Source organism: Panthera pardus, unplaced genomic scaffold, assembly GCF_024362965.1.
Source record: "Panthera pardus isolate Hobbes unplaced genomic scaffold, ASM2436296v1 HiC_scaffold_3, whole genome shotgun sequence".
NCBI classification, from domain to species: Eukaryota; Metazoa; Chordata; class Mammalia; order Carnivora; family Felidae; genus Panthera; species Panthera pardus.
Genome location: NW_026526876.1, coordinates 58,060,907 through 58,079,525, shown reverse-complemented (window position 1 = coordinate 58,079,525; position 18,619 = coordinate 58,060,907). Strand labels below are relative to the sequence as shown.

At 42.3% G+C, this 18,619-nt stretch overlaps 1 protein-coding gene across 1 annotated transcript in view; it reads right to left on the bottom strand.

Annotated features, from left to right (window-relative positions):
- FAM222B (family with sequence similarity 222 member B) overlaps positions 1-12,066 on the bottom strand; it is a 75,929-nt gene extending 63,863 nt beyond the window's left edge. Inside the window, exon 1 of the mRNA XM_019423744.2 lies at positions 11,924-12,066. The gene's annotated coding sequence lies outside the window, so the exon portion shown is untranslated. The remainder of the gene's footprint in view (positions 1-11,923) is intronic.
- Positions 12,067-18,619: the final 6,553 nt, after the last annotated feature.

The following is an 18,619-nucleotide window of genomic DNA, read 5'->3' as shown; positions in this document are numbered from 1 at the left end:
TTTTCAGTTTAGCTTCTTTCACTTACCATAATGCATATGAGATTCATTTATGTTATTACATATATAAATAGTTCCTTTCTATTGCTGAGTAGTATTCCACTATATGAATATATTACAGTTGGTTAATCCATACCAAAGATGAAGGACATTCAGGTTGTTTCTAGTTTTCAGTTGAGTACAAATAAAAAGCTGCTATAAATATGGGAGCACCTGGGAGGTTCAGTGGGTTGAGCATCCGACTTTGGCTCGGGTCATATCTCCACAGTTCATGGGTTCGAGCCCCATATCAGGATCTATGCTGACAGCTCCAAGCCTGGAACCTGCTTCAGATTCTGTCTCTCTCTCCCCCCTCTCAAAAATAAATATTTTTTAAAAGATACATTTATAGGGCCACCTGGGTGGCTCAGTCAGTTAAGCAGCTGAGTTTGGCTCAGGTCATGATCTCGCGGTCCATGAGTTCGAACCCCGCGTCGGGCTCTGTGCTGATAGCTCAGAGCCTGGAGCCTATTTCGGATTCTGTGTCTCCCTCTCTCTGACCCTGCCCTGTTCATGCTCTGTCTCTCCCTGTCTCAAAAATAAATAAAAAATGTTAAAAAAAAATTAAAAAAATAAAATAAAATACGCATATTTAAAAAAAGATACATTTACAAATAAATAAATAAATAAATAAATAAATCTGCTATAAATATTCACATACAGGTTTTTATGTCCTAGGTTGTCACTCCACTGGGTAAATACTTGGGTCACATGTTAAATGTTTGTTTTACTTAGTAAGAAACTACCACAGTGTTTCCTTAAGTTCTAGTTGTTCCACGTCCCTGCCAGCCCATAATCTAATCAGTTTTCTTTTGTTGTTTTTTTAGCCATTCTAATGGCATATCTCATTATTTTTAATTTGCATTTCTCTAATGACTGAGATGTTGAGATTTTCACACACTTACTTGCCATCAATCTATCTGCTCCAGTGAAGTCACTCAAATCTTTCACTCATTTTTTTGTGGTGCTGTTTGCTTCTTGATGAGTTCTGAACTCTTTATACATTCTAGATACAGGTTTATGTATGTCTGATACACAATTTGCAAATATTTTCTCCCACTCTGTGTCTTGTCTTTTTTAAGTTGACTCCATGCCCAACATGGGGCTCAAACTCACAACCCTGGGATCAAGAGTCACATCTCTACCAACTGAGCCAGGTGCCCCGTCTGTGTCTTCTCTTCATTCACTTAAGTATCTTTTGCAGAGTAAAAGTTTTCAATTTTGATGAAGCCCAATTCATCAAGAAAAATTTTTTTGGATCTTGTTTTTGGTGTTGTATCTAAAAACTCTTTACCTAATTCAAGGTAACAAAGATTTTCTCCTGTATAAAATATTCCAAGTATTTTATAGTTTTCCATTTTATATTTAGGTCTATGATCGATTTTGAGTTAATTTTTACAAATGGTATGAAGCATAGTTTGAGGCACATTTTTTCTTTCTTTTACTTTAGATATCCAGTTGTTTCAACAACTCGTTGAGAAGACTATCTTTTCTCCTTTGACTTGCCTTTGTACCTCTATCAAAAATCAAATGGCTTTATTTAATACTGTGGGTCTATTTCTGGACTTTCTATTCTGTTCATTGATCTGTCAAACTATCCTTTCGCCAATACCACACTGTCTTGATTACCATAGCTCTTCAGTAAGTCTTGAAATCAGGTAGTGGGAGTCTTCCAACTTTGTTGTCCTTTTTCAAAATAATTTTGGTTATGTTGGTCCCTTTGCTTTTCTTTTTCTTTCTTGTTTTTTTTAACATTTATTTACTTCTGAGAGACAAAGCATGAGTGGGGGAGGGGCAGACAGAGAGGGAGACACAGAATCCAAAGCAGGGTTCAGGCTCTGAGCTGTCAGTACAGAACCAGATGCAGGGCTTGAACCCACAAACTATGAATGAGATCACAACTTGAGCCAAAGTTGGACGCTCAACCAATTGAGCCACCAAGGCACCCCCACCTTTTTTTCAATGTTTTGTTTTTTTTCAATGTTTTTTCAATGTATTTTTGAGAGAGAGACAGACACTGTGAGCAGGAGAGGGGTAAAGAGAGAGGGAGACACAGAATCTGAAGAAGGCTCCAGGCTCTGAGATGTCAGCACAAAGGGGGCTTGAATCCAGGAGCCATGAGATCATGACCTGAGCCGAAGTCAGATGCCCAACCAACTGAGATACCCAGGTACCCCTAAAATCTTTAAAATCTTTAGCCCCATCCAAATAAATATATATATAACTAAAAATTTTTTTCAAGAAATGCTTGTTAATTTTGTGGGATTTTTCTTTTAGTTATCTTTTAGAGATATATATGGAAATATTTATTAACTTATGAATCTGAGATTTCTTTAAAAATACCTTAGGTGGGTTAGTAGATGGGGAAACATAACACAAGATTGGCACAAGTTCAAAATTACTGTAGCGGAGTGATAGGGGTTCATTATACTGATGTCTACTCTCGCATATATTTGAAATTTTCATAATAAAAAAGTAAAAAGAAAGCCTATCTACAGAATTAATCTTCTCTTTAACATAAAATCCCTAAGGTAAGGGAGAAAATGAGAAGTATGGGGAGTTAAGCCTTGAATCAAGGTGAGACCCTAGGGATGTCTGTGATTCTCAGTATTTGATTTTCTTGTCAAAGCCAGACATCCTGTTTAATGTCAATATTAAAAATGTTTAGCTAAAGTCAACCAACAACTACAGATACTCTGCATATTCCTTCCTTTCATAAAACATGTCTCTGCTTTTATTTCAAAATCATGAACTATAAAAAAAGCACCTAAATCATACCAAACTGTCCTTCCAGAAAACAACAGCATGTGTATTTTTCACTTACCATCAGGTATATTTATTTCATTGTTTTCAGTTCTTATATAACTGGTGAAAAAGCTACGGAGTAGCAGAAAACTAGACAGTTAGCTTGAATTCCTAATCCCAACTATGAACTAACCAGGTACTGGTTCAAAATTGTCCTGTGGTCCTCAAAACAAATCTGCTGAGGTTCTAATTCATAATAACCATTCAGGCTTCAGAGGCATTCAGTGGAAATAGATTCTTTTTTCCTCCATCTTTATAATAGAACTGATGTTAGACAAGGCAGTTGCAGGGTTCTTGGCTGGCTCAGTCAGTAGAGCATGCAACTCTCGGTCTCAGGGTCAAGAGGTCAAGCTCCATGTTCAGCATAGAGACTATTTAAAAAAAAAAAAAACAACTAAAAAAATAATTTAAAAAATTTAAAAAGGCAGATTTCCTAAGTCTGGTAAACCATTGAGAATAGGGGAAAACAAAGATGTACAGCTAATATGCACACAATTCATTTTTTTCAAAAAATGTTTGTAATGGGGCACCTGGGTGGCTCAATTGGTTAAGTGCCCGGCTTCAGCTCAGGTCATGATCTCGCGCGGTCCATGGGTTCGAGCCCCGCATCAGGTTCTGTGCTGACAGCTCAGAGCCTGGAGCTTGCATCAGATTCTGTGTCTCCATCTGTCTCTCTGCCCCTCCCCTGCTCATGCTCTGTCTCTCTCCATCTTTCAAAAATGAATAAATGTTTTAAAAAAATGTTTACTTATTTTGAAAGAGAGTGCACATGCACACAAGCAGGACAGGGGCAGAAGGAGAGGGAGAGAATTTCGAGCACACTCCACACTTAGTGCAGAGCCCGACATGGGGCTCAAACCCATGACCTCACGTTCATGACTTGAGCGGAAATCAAGAGTCGATGCTTAACAGACTGAGCCACCCAGGCACCCATGCACACTGATTCTTTATTGAAAATTTCACTGGGAAGCTTGGCAGGCTCAGTCAGTAGAACATGCAATTCTTGATCTCGTCGTGGTCATGAGCTCGAGCCTTGTGTTGGTCAAAGAGATTACTTAAATAAAAACTTTTTTAAAAAATGGAAAAATAGGGCACCCTGGTGGCTCAGTCGATTAAGTATCCAATTTCAGCTCAGGTCATGATCTCATGGTTCCTGAGTTTGAGCCCCACATCGGGCTCTCTGCTGTCAGCACAGAGCCTGCTTCCGATCCTCTGTCCCCCTCCCTCTCTGCCCCTCCCCTGCTGGTTCACTCTCTTTCAAAATAAATAAATAACCTTAAAGTTTTTTTTCAATAAATAAATAAATAATGGGAAATAAGGAAAAGATTTAGCACTGCATGAACTACTATCGAGAAGGTACTTGGTGCCACATTATTATAAAACCAATCCCTCCAGATGATGTGAATAAACAACAAATAAAGCAACTAGAACTGACTCACAGAGTAATTACGCTGACTTTAACTATCACTTATACCCTAATGATTTCTAGATCTGCATCTCCATTCTAAACTTTTCTACTAAACTCAAGACCCAAATACCCAGAAGCTTATTGGACATTTGCTCCTAGATTTTCCTGACACCTCAAATCTAATATACCAAAATCATTGTCCCTCAAATGTAACACCCTCTCACCCCTGTATTCCCTACCTTGGTTAATAATATCACCATCCACTTGCCCAAGCAAGCAATTTCAAATCCATCTTTGACAACTCCTTCCCCCTTACCCACTCCTCAACATAAAGTCAATAAGACCCTCCTGGTGATTCTCCTAAAAAGCTCGTTAACCTGTCTACAATTCCACCATTACCACTGTAATTGAGATCTTCAATCTCTCTCAAATGATCATCACACAAATGTCTCATAACCAACTAGTCCCCCCCGCAACCCCCCGCCGTAGCCAATTTCACACTTTAAAATCTAACTTCCATACTGCCAACAGTGTTACTTTTCTTAAACAGTGATCTGAACTTGTTCCTTACCTGACTCAAAACTCTCCCATGACTTAAACAAACAAACAAACAAAACTCTCCCATGACTCCCTGGCATTTTATCTTACAAAGTAAAATTCAGACCCCTCACCAAGGCCATCAACAACTGGGCTCCAACTCATCTTTCACCTCACTTCCTTCCATTTCTTCCTCATGCCCCATGATCTAGCCACATTAAACCACTGGCCCACAGGTCCATACTCATATACTCTCTACCCTTGTGCAAGCTGTTCTCTGTATTTGAAACACTACCCTCTCCAATCTTTTTTTGTTGAGATAGCCAAATTATATTCATCCTTTAAAACCCAACTGACTCTTTCCCTAGGAAGCTTTGTCCAACCTTCCCCTCACCCCACCACACAGAACCTGTGCTCCCATAGCACTTAGTACAGATCTCTATGATTGCACTTACTGTACTAATAATTCATAATTATTTGTGTTAGTCTCCAATTAAAATGTTCATTCTTGGGGTGCCTGGATAGCTCAGTCGGTTAAGCACCCACTTTGGCTCATGTCATCATCTTGCTGTTCAGGGTTCGAGGCCGTCGGGCTCTGTGCTGACGGCTCAGAGTCTGGACCCTGTGTTGGATTCTATGTCTCCTTCTCTCTCTGTCCCTCCCCCATGTGCACACACGTGTACGCATGCTCTCCCTCTCTCTCTCTCAAAAATAATATTAAAAAAACAAAATGTGTACTCTTGGGGCACCTGGATGGTTTAGTTGGTAAAGCATGCAACTCTTGATCTCAGGGTTGTGAGTTTGAGCCCCAGGTTGGGTATAGAGATTACTAAAAAAATAAACTTTAAATAAATACATAAACAAATTAAATGAAATCTTTTTTTTAAATGTGCATTCTTTAGGGGTGCCTGTCTCGCATGCAACTCGATCTTGGCATCATGAGTTCAAACCCCATGATGAGTGATGAGCATAGAGGCTACTTAAAAAAATAAATAAAAATAAAAGAAAATAAAAGAAGGCACCTGGGTGGCTCAGTCAGTTAAGCATCTGACTCGGTTTCAGCTCAGGTCATGATCTCACGGTTAGTAAGTTCAAGCCCTGCATCTGGCTCTGTGCTGACAGCCTGGAGCCTGCTTGGGATTCTCTCCCTCCCTCTCTCTCTCAAAATACATAAATAAACTTTAAAAAAAAAAAAAAGTTCAGGGGCACATGGGTGGCTCAGTCAGTTGAGCGTCCAACTCTTGATTCTGGCTCAGGTCATGATCCCAGGATCATGGGATCCAGCCCTGCATCCAGCTCCGCACTAAGCATGCAGCCTGCTTAAGATTCTCTCTTTCCTGGGGCACCTGGGTGGCCCAGTCAGTTAAGCTGTCTGACTCTTGACCTCGGCTGAGGTCATGATCTCATGGTTCCTGAGTCTGAGCCCCACATCGGGCTCCATACCTCCCTCCTCCCTCCCTCCCTCTCTCTCTGCCCCTCCCCCGATCTTTCACTCTTTCAAAATAAACTTAAAAATTCTTAACAAAAAAAAAAATTCTCTCAGCCCCTCCCCCTCTCCCCAACTTGCATGGAAACACACTATCTCTAAATTAAAAAAGCTAAAAAAATAAAAGTGCACTCCTTACAAAGATTATGTCATTCATATTTTAATTTCAGTGCCTAGCACAATTCCTAACACACAATAGGCACTTAAATGTCTGCTGACTGATTGCTGAAAGGACCAACTCATTTTCTAATGAGACCAGAGACCAAAAAGCTTAAGAGATTCAAACCTAGCTTTGGTTTACTGATGAAAAGAAAAAACACTAGACAAATTTGTGCTTATGCTATTTCTAGTTTTTCATACTTTCTCCCACTAGCTTCAGGGCTGGTTGCCAGAAAATTAGTAACTGAGTCTTGGGGCACCTGGGTGGCTCAGCTGGTTAAGTGTCTGACTTCGGCTCAGGTCATGATCTCACAGTTCGTGGATTCAAGTCCTATGTCGGGTTCTGTGCTGACAGCTTGGACCCTGAAGCTTGCTTCAGATTCTGTGTCTCCCTCTCTCTCTGCCCCAACCCCGCTCACGCTGTGTCTCTCAAAAATAAATAAATGCTAAAAAAATAATAATAAACTTAAAAAATTTTTAAAAAAAGAAAATTAGTAACTGAGTCTTTTAAATCCCTCCTTAAATGACCTATATTTTCCCATGAAACAGTACAATCCAGTGCTATAATACTAAGCCATTATTTGATAACTGAACCTTAATTCTGGTAATTTATTATCCTCCTTGTAGTAAATGGATTTTTAGGGGTACCTGGCTGACTCAGTTGGAAGAGCATGAGACTCTTGACCTCGGGGTCATGAGCTCAAGCTCCATGTTGGGAGCAGAGATTAAATAAATGATACTTAAAAATAAATAAATAATAGGGGCGCCTGGGTGGCTCAGTCAGTTGAGCGTCCGACTTCGGCTCAGGTCATGATCTCATAGTTTGTGAGTTCGAGCCCCACATTAGGTTCCGTGCTGACAGCTCAGAGCCTGGAGCCTGCTTCGGATTCTGTGTCTCCCTCTCTCTCTGCCCCTCCCCCACTCAAGCTCGGTCTCTCTCTCTCTCTGTCAAAAATAAATAAACATTAAAAAAAAATAATAAATAAATAATAAAATAAAAATAAATGCATTTTTCATAAAGAAAATTGAGCATTTTTCCACTTGAGTTGTACTTCCTTTCACTCTAAGTTACAAAGCTCTAATAGGGACATAACCAAGACCTTGATAGGCAGTGAAAAGACAGAAATAGATACTAAACACTTCTCTGCTGAGAAAGCATTCACCTCTCACCATGAGCACAGTGACTTCACACTTATCCCCACTCTGGTCAGCTGTGAAGCTTCAACCCTTCCCCTGGCCACTTTGCTTCTCACACTACTCTCACTTTCCACTTTATTATATTAGTATCATCTTTTTGGAGTTGCTATTACATTTTAGGAGTTGAAATTCAAGAATGAGGCTCATGTCTTTTCTGAAAATGTTCCAAGCTTCCTGTCCTGCTCTGCTGCATTATACAATGTTACTCTGCCAAATACTTAGCTCATTTCCTTCTCCTCCTTGTCCTGATATGGTGGTACACATCAATAATGCCCTCCCCTTCACATTTTCAGACTTTACTGTCTGCTTGTAATGCCCTATCTTCCTCGTCCATCTATGAGGGTGTATCATGCATGTTATACAAAGGGTCTTTACTGAGAATACCTGTACCCAGCCATCCATCAACTCTCACAAGTTGTACCTCCCTCTAGTAGAGCGCTTAATGTATTTCATCAATTGTAAGACATACTTTCCCCTCCACATTTCTCTGAAAATAGGATATATCTTACAACTGATAGCATGCCAGTCTTTCTTAACATTTCTTCTTTCTTCCTTGCATGTAAAGTAATTGTGAGCCTTACAATCATTAGCACCACAGAACTGATGAAATAAAGTATTACATTCTATAATAATTACTTTGTATACATCTGTTTCCTAGGCCAAACTGTGTACTGAGAGGGTCGGGGCTATATGACAAACATCTTTGACCAGCATAGATTTGAGCACAAAAAGAGGGTGCATCCAACAAACACTAGTTGGATAGTTATTTATTTAGCATTTGCTAAGTATTAAGTAGTAGTGTAAACATTTTACATGTATTAAGCACATTTAACCCTCACAACAACCTGTGCAGGAAGTACAGTTATTATAGATGAAGAAACTGAGCTAAAGAAACATAGGGAAGCTCATTCAAAGGTACACAAAGTTCCAGAAGATCTGAACTCATCTCTGCTGATTATGTTTTATATTGTTTGTTATCATTTTTCCATTCAGCAAATATTTAACAAGCAATTACTCCAGGCCAACTATGTACTGTGCTAAACACGGGTAAGCAAAACCTGGCCTCTGGAGGCTACTCTGAATCATATATCCATTCTTGAATCCTTTACCCTCCAAACATCAGAACAACCTACAAACTCACTAAGTTAAATCTGCTCTTCTCTTTTACTTTTCAACATCTTCCCATATAGCCCTTTTTTAAAGTTTTTAGCGCTCTATCAAGAACCAAAGGACAAAAACCAAAAACATAAACAACAAAAACCTTTGTACTCAATTATTAGCAGCTGTGAAAAGATCACAAAAGACTTCAGTTAAGGAATGGGTGGCAAGATCCAAAGGGCTCTAAAGGAACAAAGGTTCTGTTCATAAGCAAATATTCAAAGAAAAAAAGGTAAAAACACATAATTTTGTTTTATTTTTTATTATTTTTTTAACACCATAATGTTGTCTTTAAATAGACTGTTTTAAAATGTTTTCCCTGAGGGCACCTGGGTGGCTCAGTCGGTTGGGCGTCTGACTCCTGATTTTGGCTCAGGTCATGATCTCAGGTTCGTGGGTTCAAGTCCTGCATCTGGTTCTGTGCTGCCTGCTTGGGACTCCCTCTCCCCACCACCACCACCACCCCCCGCCACCCCCCCCCCCACACACACACACAAATAAATAAACTTAAAAAAAAAAAAAAAGTTTTCCTCTGAGGCAGAAGATACTTTTTAAAAAATTATTCATTTTATCATAATAAAAATGAGCTAGTAACCTTTAATTCCTTTTTTTTTTCTTAGCCCTTGCTGTGTCAGAGATTCATGAGTAGTCCTTACATCCCCACTTTAGATAGACTGCTCCCACAACAGGTAATCAAGGCACTGACCATGCCGTCTCTCCCAAGGGAAGACTCTCCATTTGGTAAGTCATCTACCACATAAAAATAACCACAAATAGGAAAAAGAATAGAGAGGACAGGAAATTCTCATCACAACTGAACAAGCCTCTATCATTTTAACATGACATGAATGGCATTAGGGACTCATTTGAACCAATGGAAATTTTCAGTAGAGGGAAAAACACATTACAAAATTAAAAATAAATGTCCAATTATTAAAATAAAATAGGACAACTAAGCCAGCTCTACTTTTATACCTCTACTTCAGGTTCCATCTGGTGACCAAAGACAAAATAAATTTGTATTCTGTAAATGCCCTATGACAACAGTAACAAGCGCTTTCTTTCAAAACTATCCTCTAAAAAAGAACAATCATTGGAGGCACCTGGGTGGCTCAGTGAGTTAAGTGTCCAACTTTGGCTCAGGTTATGATCTCACAGTCCGTGGATTCGAGCCCCATATAGGGCTCCGTACCGACAGCTCGGAGCCTGGAGCCTGCTTCAGATTTTGTGTCTCCTTCTCTCTCTGCCCCCTCGCCCACTTGTGCTCTGTCTCTCTATGTCTCTCAAAAATGCATAAATGTAATAAAAAAATAAACATTAAAAAATTAAAAAAAAAAAGAACAATTGGGGTTATGGGCAGTTATTGGGAGAGCCAAGGAACTAGAGCAAAAAATTAAAAATGATATATCACTGTATATTTCCAAGAAAAAGAGGTAAAACACGTTTTACCAGATGGAGAAGTTAAAGACAACTAGGGTTCATTTCCCCCATTCCTATAAAATAATTCACTGTTCTTATCTGTGAATCTTCAAGGACCTAGTACAGCCACTCCCTACCTTTGCTCAGATGAAAGACAAACCACTCACTAATTTCCAAAAGGCCTCGCTATTTCAAGCTCTTCATCTTTAGGGCCAGCAAAGCTGAAGCATCCACCTCATTCTGTCCTTTTGAAAGAAGTTTCACCTCTTTCAAAAGCTGTGGCTAGAAAGCCATTTTCTCTCTCTAGAAGCACACAGTTTAACTCTGTCCTCTGCTTTGTCTACCCTAAATAACAACAAGAACAACAACAAAGCCTCAGGAGTGCTCCTTCAGCCTCTCAGAAAAGAACCAGCCACCTCTTGGACAGCTGCTTCTGTCTTTCTCTCAGAGACACTCCACCCTGGAGGTTCCACGGGCAGCGTAACAAAAAGTGGAGCTCCAAAGCTGCTATACGCTTATCTGACCTCCAAAACGGAGACACGGCCCTTGGGGCAACCAGAGGCTCCCTAGCAAGAGAAAACTTTTATACAATTTAAAAATAGCAAATTGTATTTGCACGCCCCTCTTTGTGCAGCCCTCCCAGCTTGTCTCCAACTAGTTTTCTCGACTCATAATAAAGCACATTAGTACCAACTGTGTTACAAGACAAGGAACCTGAGTGAGCTATGTTCACGAAGCATTTAACAGATTGGCCCTCCATTCTCTTATTTCTTCCTTTTGAGTAAGGAGCTACACACCATTTGTAAAAATGCCCAAGAGTATGGTATTTTTCCTACACAAGTCTGATGGCTAATTAGTCACATCACAAACTGGTATTTTTGCACATGATCTACTGTGCCTACGTAAAACGCACATATGTGCCTATTGAGGTTTTACAAACAATATGCTTCGCCTTGACAAAGAAATCAATCACTCTACTAATAACGGTAAGGTCTAAAATCCAGTAATATTGTTGGTGACAATAGTACCAACCAATGAAATTTACAATTTTCATACACAATTTCAATCACGTACATTGATGCTTGCAATAGCCCACCGAAGCACTACATCTTTCAGAGGTTCAGAAAGGTTAAGTAGGACCTGCCCAAGGTTATCTATCAGCTTTATCAATGGTGGACGTGGTTTCGAACCTGTCAGACTCTAAGCCCCTAGCTTTCTTCCCTAGACCCCTCCCAGCTTTAAACAGAGGGCTCCTGACTCCCATCCTCCGCCCAGAAAAGCCCATGACTCTAGGCGACCGGCCTTCCCTGCCTGGATCAGAGTTAGCTTCTTCAGCTCCAGCAAGGCTTTCATCCTCCACCACCCTCCCCCCGCGACCATTCTCTGAAAGAAGCGGAAAGGGAGAGGCGACCGAAAGCTCCTGGGGGAAGGGACGATGACAAACGGGGAAGCGCGGGACACTGCCCCTGCCGTGGGCTCCTTCACTCTGCCGCACTCACCTCCTTCCCTCCGCCAAGCGGTCCAGCCCTGGCGCCGGCGATCCGGCCACCTATGCCCCAAATTCTCCCATCATCACCTCAAACTGTCCCTCCCCCACGCCCCTTCGCCTCCGACAGGCAGAGCCCACCCCCCCCCCCCCCCCCACCAAGTCGAGGTATCCCTCCACCAAGCCACCCTTCTTCTCTCCGGCCGCCCACCCCTCTTCCACCATCACTCACTGTCGGTGACTGGGCCCGGCCCTCATGGCTGCTCCGTTGCTGCCCGCCGCCGCCACCGCTACTCCACGCCCCGGCCCCTCAGTAGCCGCCGCCGCCGTCGGGACTAGCCGGGAGCCGCTCTTGCGCATGCGCAGCCTGGATTGCCGGGGCCCTCTATGGACGCCCGCGCATGCGTAGCCGGAGCCGAGGCGTCTTCTTCAGTGCCTGATGCTCTGCACCCCTGAGTCTCAGGTGGACATGGCCGCTGGCCTCGAGGACTGATTAGGTTTTCAGGCTTCGATGGCCGCCCTTAGGTCCAAGGCCTCTGGGTTACCTTGCCTAGGGTTACTAAACGCTTGGACCTCGATCATAGACTTAATGACACTTCCAGGATTCTGGATCCTACCTGCACTTAAAGGCCCGAATGCAGGTGCTCTGAGGTGACTGGTAATGAACTTGGATCTCTTTCAAAAAGACGATCACATCTAGAATACATTGGAGGTAATTGTGTAAGAGGTAATTTTGACATCCCAGAATACACTACTGGCCAGGAGGTGCTCAGAAGCCCCTGGGGATCTTGTCAAGGCGGCACTTAAACTTCTTTGGGACACTGCAAAGTTCAGTCTGTTTATCAAGGGCATACTGTTTATTGGACAGAAATGTTCTGGGCATCTCATATGTGCCATCGAGGAACTTGCAGGCCTATAGTTTCTTACTTTACAGCTCTCACTACAGAGCCTGGCCCTTTTGCAAACTGGTAAAAAAAACTAGACCTTTAGCCCATGGAGACCCAACCATCAGCCCCTAGACCACTGTGCTGCCTTGGCATAGTGGAACAAGAAACTAGGCTAGGGGCGTCTGGGTGGCTCAGTCCTTAAGCGTTGGACTCTTGATCTCAGCTCTGGTCATGCTCTCACTATTTGTGAGTTTGAGCCCAGCGCGGGCTCCTTGCTGACAGCTTGCTTGGGATTCTCTCTCTGGCCCTCTGCTGCTCTCGCTCTCTCTCTCTCTCTCAAAATAAATAAGCAAACCTAAAAAGAAAAAAAATATACTAGGCTCAGTTGAGTCTTGGAAATTCAGCAATACAGATTTGACAGCTGAGGGCAATGCACTGCAGTAGAAGGGAAGAGGAGATACAGAACTAAACTCTCTCCTTATCACCATGACCCTCATCCCACCTCTAGCCCAGTCTTACCTCTATAGCCCAGAGTTTGCAGAGATAGGGACCAAGATATAATGTCAGGAAAAAAAAAAAAAAAAATTCGAGGAAGAGAAGGGGGGAGGAGGAGGAAAGCAGTTCCATTCTTTCTGTGAAAGGTGTTAAATTCTCTGTACTTCTGGAGAAAGAAAAGCTACTCCTGATCCCAGGATCTGATATGAATATTTAAAGTCCTAATCTAAGACTAAGGAAATTTTTTCCTTCTTTGGAAAGAAGCAAGAATAGGCCCTAGAGTAAAGTTTGAGGATGCTGAAACTGGAGTGTCACTAATATTTCTAATTACAGATTACTAATTTAAAATGCATATAATGGAATGCTCAAGTCACTAAGAAATGAGGTTACTCGCTCTAGCACCTAGGAGTTTGAGGATTTTTTTCTCATCAGATGCATGTAACTTTTACGTACATACCTATATGTTGCTGTGGGAAAAGTATATAGATTAGCATAATCCGTCCCTAGAAAAGCAGATCTACACAAAAGTGCATGCCTCGTGTATGAACTGCCTCCCATCTCTCGACATACATACAGTAAAATGTAACTGGTGACAAGAGTAGGGTGGTGGGGCCCAGGACTAATTCCAGAGGCTAGCTCCTAACTTAGAATAGTTGTCATTACTTGCAAAAATATTACCCTTTGGAATGAGCACATTTGGCACCATGGGGGAATTGCAGAGCCAGAAAAGAGGAAGAATTGATATTGACACTATGTTCTGATGAATGGAATACTAAAAAGAAGGCCAAAGCTGACCCTGAATCTTCTGGGAACTGGACTTTCCTAACTCTATCACCACAGTCAGTGTCCTGCTGGAATCTTTGTCCTCCTAGAGCTTAGAGTCTAGTAGGGGACATATAATAAAAACATCAAATACTTGAATAACATTTACTATGTGCCAAGCACTGTTCCAAGTCCTTTATACATGTGAATTCTTTCAATCATCACAACAACCCTATGAGGGTACTATGATTATCCCCATTTTATAGATGAGGAAACTGAAGAAGAGAGAAGTTACCTGCCCTGGGGCATTGCCCTGAGGCACACAGTAAATAATGGACCTGAGAATCAAACCCAGAAATACAATCTTTGTGCTCAATCACTCTATTATAAACTGCCTTATCACAGGAGGGGAAAAAAGGGTCCTAAGAATTTAACCAGTCATGGAAGGAACAGCCTCTGGGGAGACCTGGAAGTGAGAAAGACTACCAGGCAATTGGGGGACTGGAAATTTTTCAGTTGAGCTGAAAAAGAGGAACAACAAGAGACGAGACTAGTGGAGGCGCTTGGCTGGCTCAGTTGGAAGAGTGTGTAGCTCTTGCTCTAAGGGTTGTGAGTTCAAGCTCCACGATGGGTGTAGGGATTACTAAAAAAAAAAAAAAAAAAAAAAAAAACTTTAAAAGAGAGAAAGTGAGAGATGAGATCAGCAAAGTCAGTTACAGCCAAGTTAGTTTGTACTTTATTCTGAGGGCAGTGAAGCAAAGGAGTGACTTGTTCAGATTGGGGCCATGAGAGGTTGGTGAGACTGTGAAGACTCTTAATGAGGCTCATAGAGCATTTCAGGCTTTGAAATAGGATCGTTGCAGGTAGTGATAAATACTATGAGGAGGTGACATTTAAGTTGAGACCTCAATAGGGGGCAGAAGCCAAATCTAGAAGAACAGAGAAGGCAGGAGTAGCAGATATAAAGGCCCTGAGGCAGAAATGAGCTTGGTATATTCAAAAGATGGAAAGAAAGCTAATGTGCTGGCAGCCTTGAGAGTAGAAGCAGGGCTCAATGTATGCAAGGACATTGGATGAATCTAGTTGTAATAGGAAGCCATTGAGGGGTTTTAGTCACATCCTTCAATTGCTATCTCCTTAAATCTCTAAAATCCATCTGTGTCTTTCCACCATCTTCACTGTATTATCTTAGTGAGAAACATACAATGACACCTAGTTAGAAAAGGACTTTCAGATCAGGGGAGTTTGGGGTTTTTGCTTTTCAAATGGAAGAGATTAGGCATTTTTAAATGTTTATTTGCTTTTGAGAGAGAAAAAGAGTGCGAGCAGGGGAGGGGCAGAGAGAGAGAGAGAGAAAGGGAGAGAGAGAGAGAGAGAGAGAGAGAGAATATTCCAAGCAGGCTCCCGCTGTCATCAGTGCAGAGACTGATGCAGGGCTCAAACTCATGAACATGAGATCATGACCTGAGCCAAAGTCAGATGCTCAACTAACTGAGCCATTCAGGCACCTGAGATTAAGCATTTTATTTTTACTTATTTATTTTGAGACTAAGCGTTTTAATATTTATTTTTTTAATTTTTTTTAACGTTTATTTATTTTTGAGACAGAGAGAGACACAGCATGAACCGGGGAGGGGCAGAGAGAGAAGGAGACACAGAATCGGAAGCAGGCTCCAGGCTCTGAGCCATCAGCCTAGAGCCCGACGCAGGGCTCGAACTCGCGGACCGCGAGATCGTGACCTGAGCTGAAGTCGGACGCTTAACCGACTGAGCCACCCAGGCGCCCCGAGATTAAGCATTTTAAAAATAAATGCTGATGAGAGGAGTGGTGCCTGGGTGGCTCAGTCGGTTGAGCGTCTGACTTTGTTTGGCTCAAGTCATGATGTTGCAGTTGATAAGTTCAAGCCCCGCGTCTGGCTCTCTGCTGACAGCTCAGAGCCTGGAGCCTGCTTCAGATTCTGTGTCTCTCTTTCTCTCTGCCCCTTCCCTGCTCATGCTCTGTCTCTCTCTGTCTCAAAAATAAAAATAAACATTAAAAAAATTTTAAATGCTGATGAGAGGAATATAGTACAGAGAGGAACTGTCTATATAGAAAAGAGAATAATTCATGTAACAAGGTGCCAGAAGGGGTAAAACAATTAGCCTTAAGATAAGGACATTTATTGAGAGCCTACACTTTTCTAAATCCTACATTGTTCCAAATCCTAGACTCAAATGAACACATGATATTAGGAAGATGTGTTTGTTATTATTTTCTTCATTGTACAGATGATGAAACTGATGCTTGGAGAGTTGAAATAACTTGTCCAAATTCATACAGCTGATAAGTGGCAAGCTGACATATGAACCTAGGCAGTCTGTTTCATCTGATTAACCTCTCTCCTAATCTCACAAAATACAAAATTCCCCCGCAATATCCTTTGAGGGAAAATCTCCGGGAAAGAAGAGAATTAATGAGGCACTTTGACTGACATATTTCCTCTATGTTTTCATGATAGCCCAGGGATTCTTTCAAGGTGTTATCTGTTGCCAGTGCTGTAGTACTTAGTATGTGTTCTTTGGGTGATTTTGCATTTATTTAATTAAACTCTTCACCCACTGCTTAACCTGAAGTTGCCCTTCACCCTAATTACAGTTGAAATTGCAGTTGAATTTCACCTTATTGTTGATGAAAGAATATTCATATTTTTCTGATTGCCAGCTGTCCTATATTTAGTGATATTTTGTTCTTTGGGCATATGGGTGCCCAAAGAACATCCAGAATATCGTGTTCCAGAAAGGTTATTTCTTCCACTAACAGAGCAGGCAGCCTGAAAGCTGGAGCCTGGCGCCATTTGCAAACCACCAGTGCTTTTGGCTGCCCAGTCTCTGTCAATCCTGTGTCACTCAGGGCTTCTCTGGACACTCCACTGCCATTCCCAAAAGAGCAGCCCAGTCATTTGGTTTCCACCATCCTCCCAACAATCCTCTCCTTTCTGTCTTATATCATCAATTTTCTCCTCTCTACCTTGTCAATGCCATGAGCAAACAAAAAATCTCTGATCTTAAAAAAGAAAAGCCTTAGGGGTGCCTGGGTGGCTCAGTCTGTTAAGCATCTGAGTTCCCCTCAGGTCATGATCTCACAGTTTGTGGATTCCGTTTGTGGATTCGAGCCCTGCAGGGGCAGGCAGGCAGGCAGGCAGTTGGGCTCTGTGCTGACAGCTCAGAGCCTGGAGCCTGCTTCGGATTCTATGTCTCCCTCTCTCTCTGCTCCCTCCCTGCTCATGCTCTGTCTCTCAAAAATGAACAAATGTTAAAAAAAAAAAATGTTTAAAAAAAAAAGAAAAGCCTTTAACTTCACTTCTCTCTCCCCCCTTTCTATTACCATTCCCTTTTGCTCTGCTCCCCCAGAAAGATTTTATATCTTTTTTTTTAAAGCTTTACAGCCTGGGGTGCCTGGGTGGCTCAGTCAGTTAAGCATCCATTAACCATCGGGAAGCTTGATTTCAGCTTAGGTCATGATCTCACAATTTGTGAGTTCGAGCACCGCATCAGGCTCTGCACGGACAACATGGAGCCTGCTTAGGATTCTCGCTCCCCACCCCTCTTTACCCTTCCCCCACTCTTGCTCACACACTCTCTCTCAAAAATAGTAAATAAATAAACATTAAAAAAATAAATAAAACTCTGGCCCAACCCAACCTGGGGTTCAAACTCACAAGCCCGATACCAAGAGCCACACACTCTACTTACTAAGCCAGCCAGGGGCCCCCACCTCTCATTCTCTCTTAAATACACTCTATTTAGGTTTTCACCCAGACCATGATACTGAACAGTTCCTGTCAGGTCACTAACAAATGTCTCTCTCTCTCTCCCTCACCACCCTCCCACCACAGTCCCCAGGACACAAGTCCTGTGATAAGAAGCTTTTGTCCATTTTCTTCATTCATGTATCCCCAGCACCTGGACATGGCCTGTACATAGCATATGCTGAGTAAATCCCCATTCCCCCAATCCCCGCCAACATCTCTCTCTCTCTCTCTCTCTTCAATTTCGAGTTTAATCCAGAGGCTTCAAAGGATGAATAAGGCTTAAGGCCACAAACAGCTAAGATATACCAAGTTTTGCAGGCCGCTGAGTCAGTCTGGGGAATTGTAGGTGTCTGAGCAGCTTCTCCCTTTACAGACCCTCTGTTTTTTCTCCAGAAAGGAATGGTCTCTGAGATGAGATAGTTATGGAGGTTTACAGAAGGGAAATCGCGTCTGCTGCTCCTCGGAAACACAGACCTACGGACTGACTACTCCTTGGGTGGCAATGGAGGCCGCTGCCGACCGCTAGACCAAGCCAGGGGTGGCACTGGGAGAGGATCCTGCAAGCCTGAGGCTAGAGAAAACTAAAAAGGCCCTTAGGGGGACAGCGGAACAGCACCCGCTCGGGCTTCCACGACCTTTCCTCCTTAGATGCGTCAGTTTCTCCAGCCGCGATAAGTTTTGCGCTAAGAGAACGATTTCTTCCTCTAGGCCTCATGGGAGATGTAGTCGCCCAGGAGGCAGGGCTAGAAGAACCTTTTACAAAACTTTGGCAGGAGAAGAAGAAAGCAGTCTGTGTATAGGAGTCCAAAACAATCATCATGTTTACACAAATTCTAAATACAGATTTTCCTTAGCCTCGGTCAGTCTCCAAAGCAGTTTCTCCTTCATCCCACCTCCAGCATCCCGTGCGTCTCCGCTCTCTGGGCCCATCTAGCTCTCTCGTGCTCGCTTTTCCACTGCTCTATTCAATCTTAGGTGCGTTTCTGGCCAGTT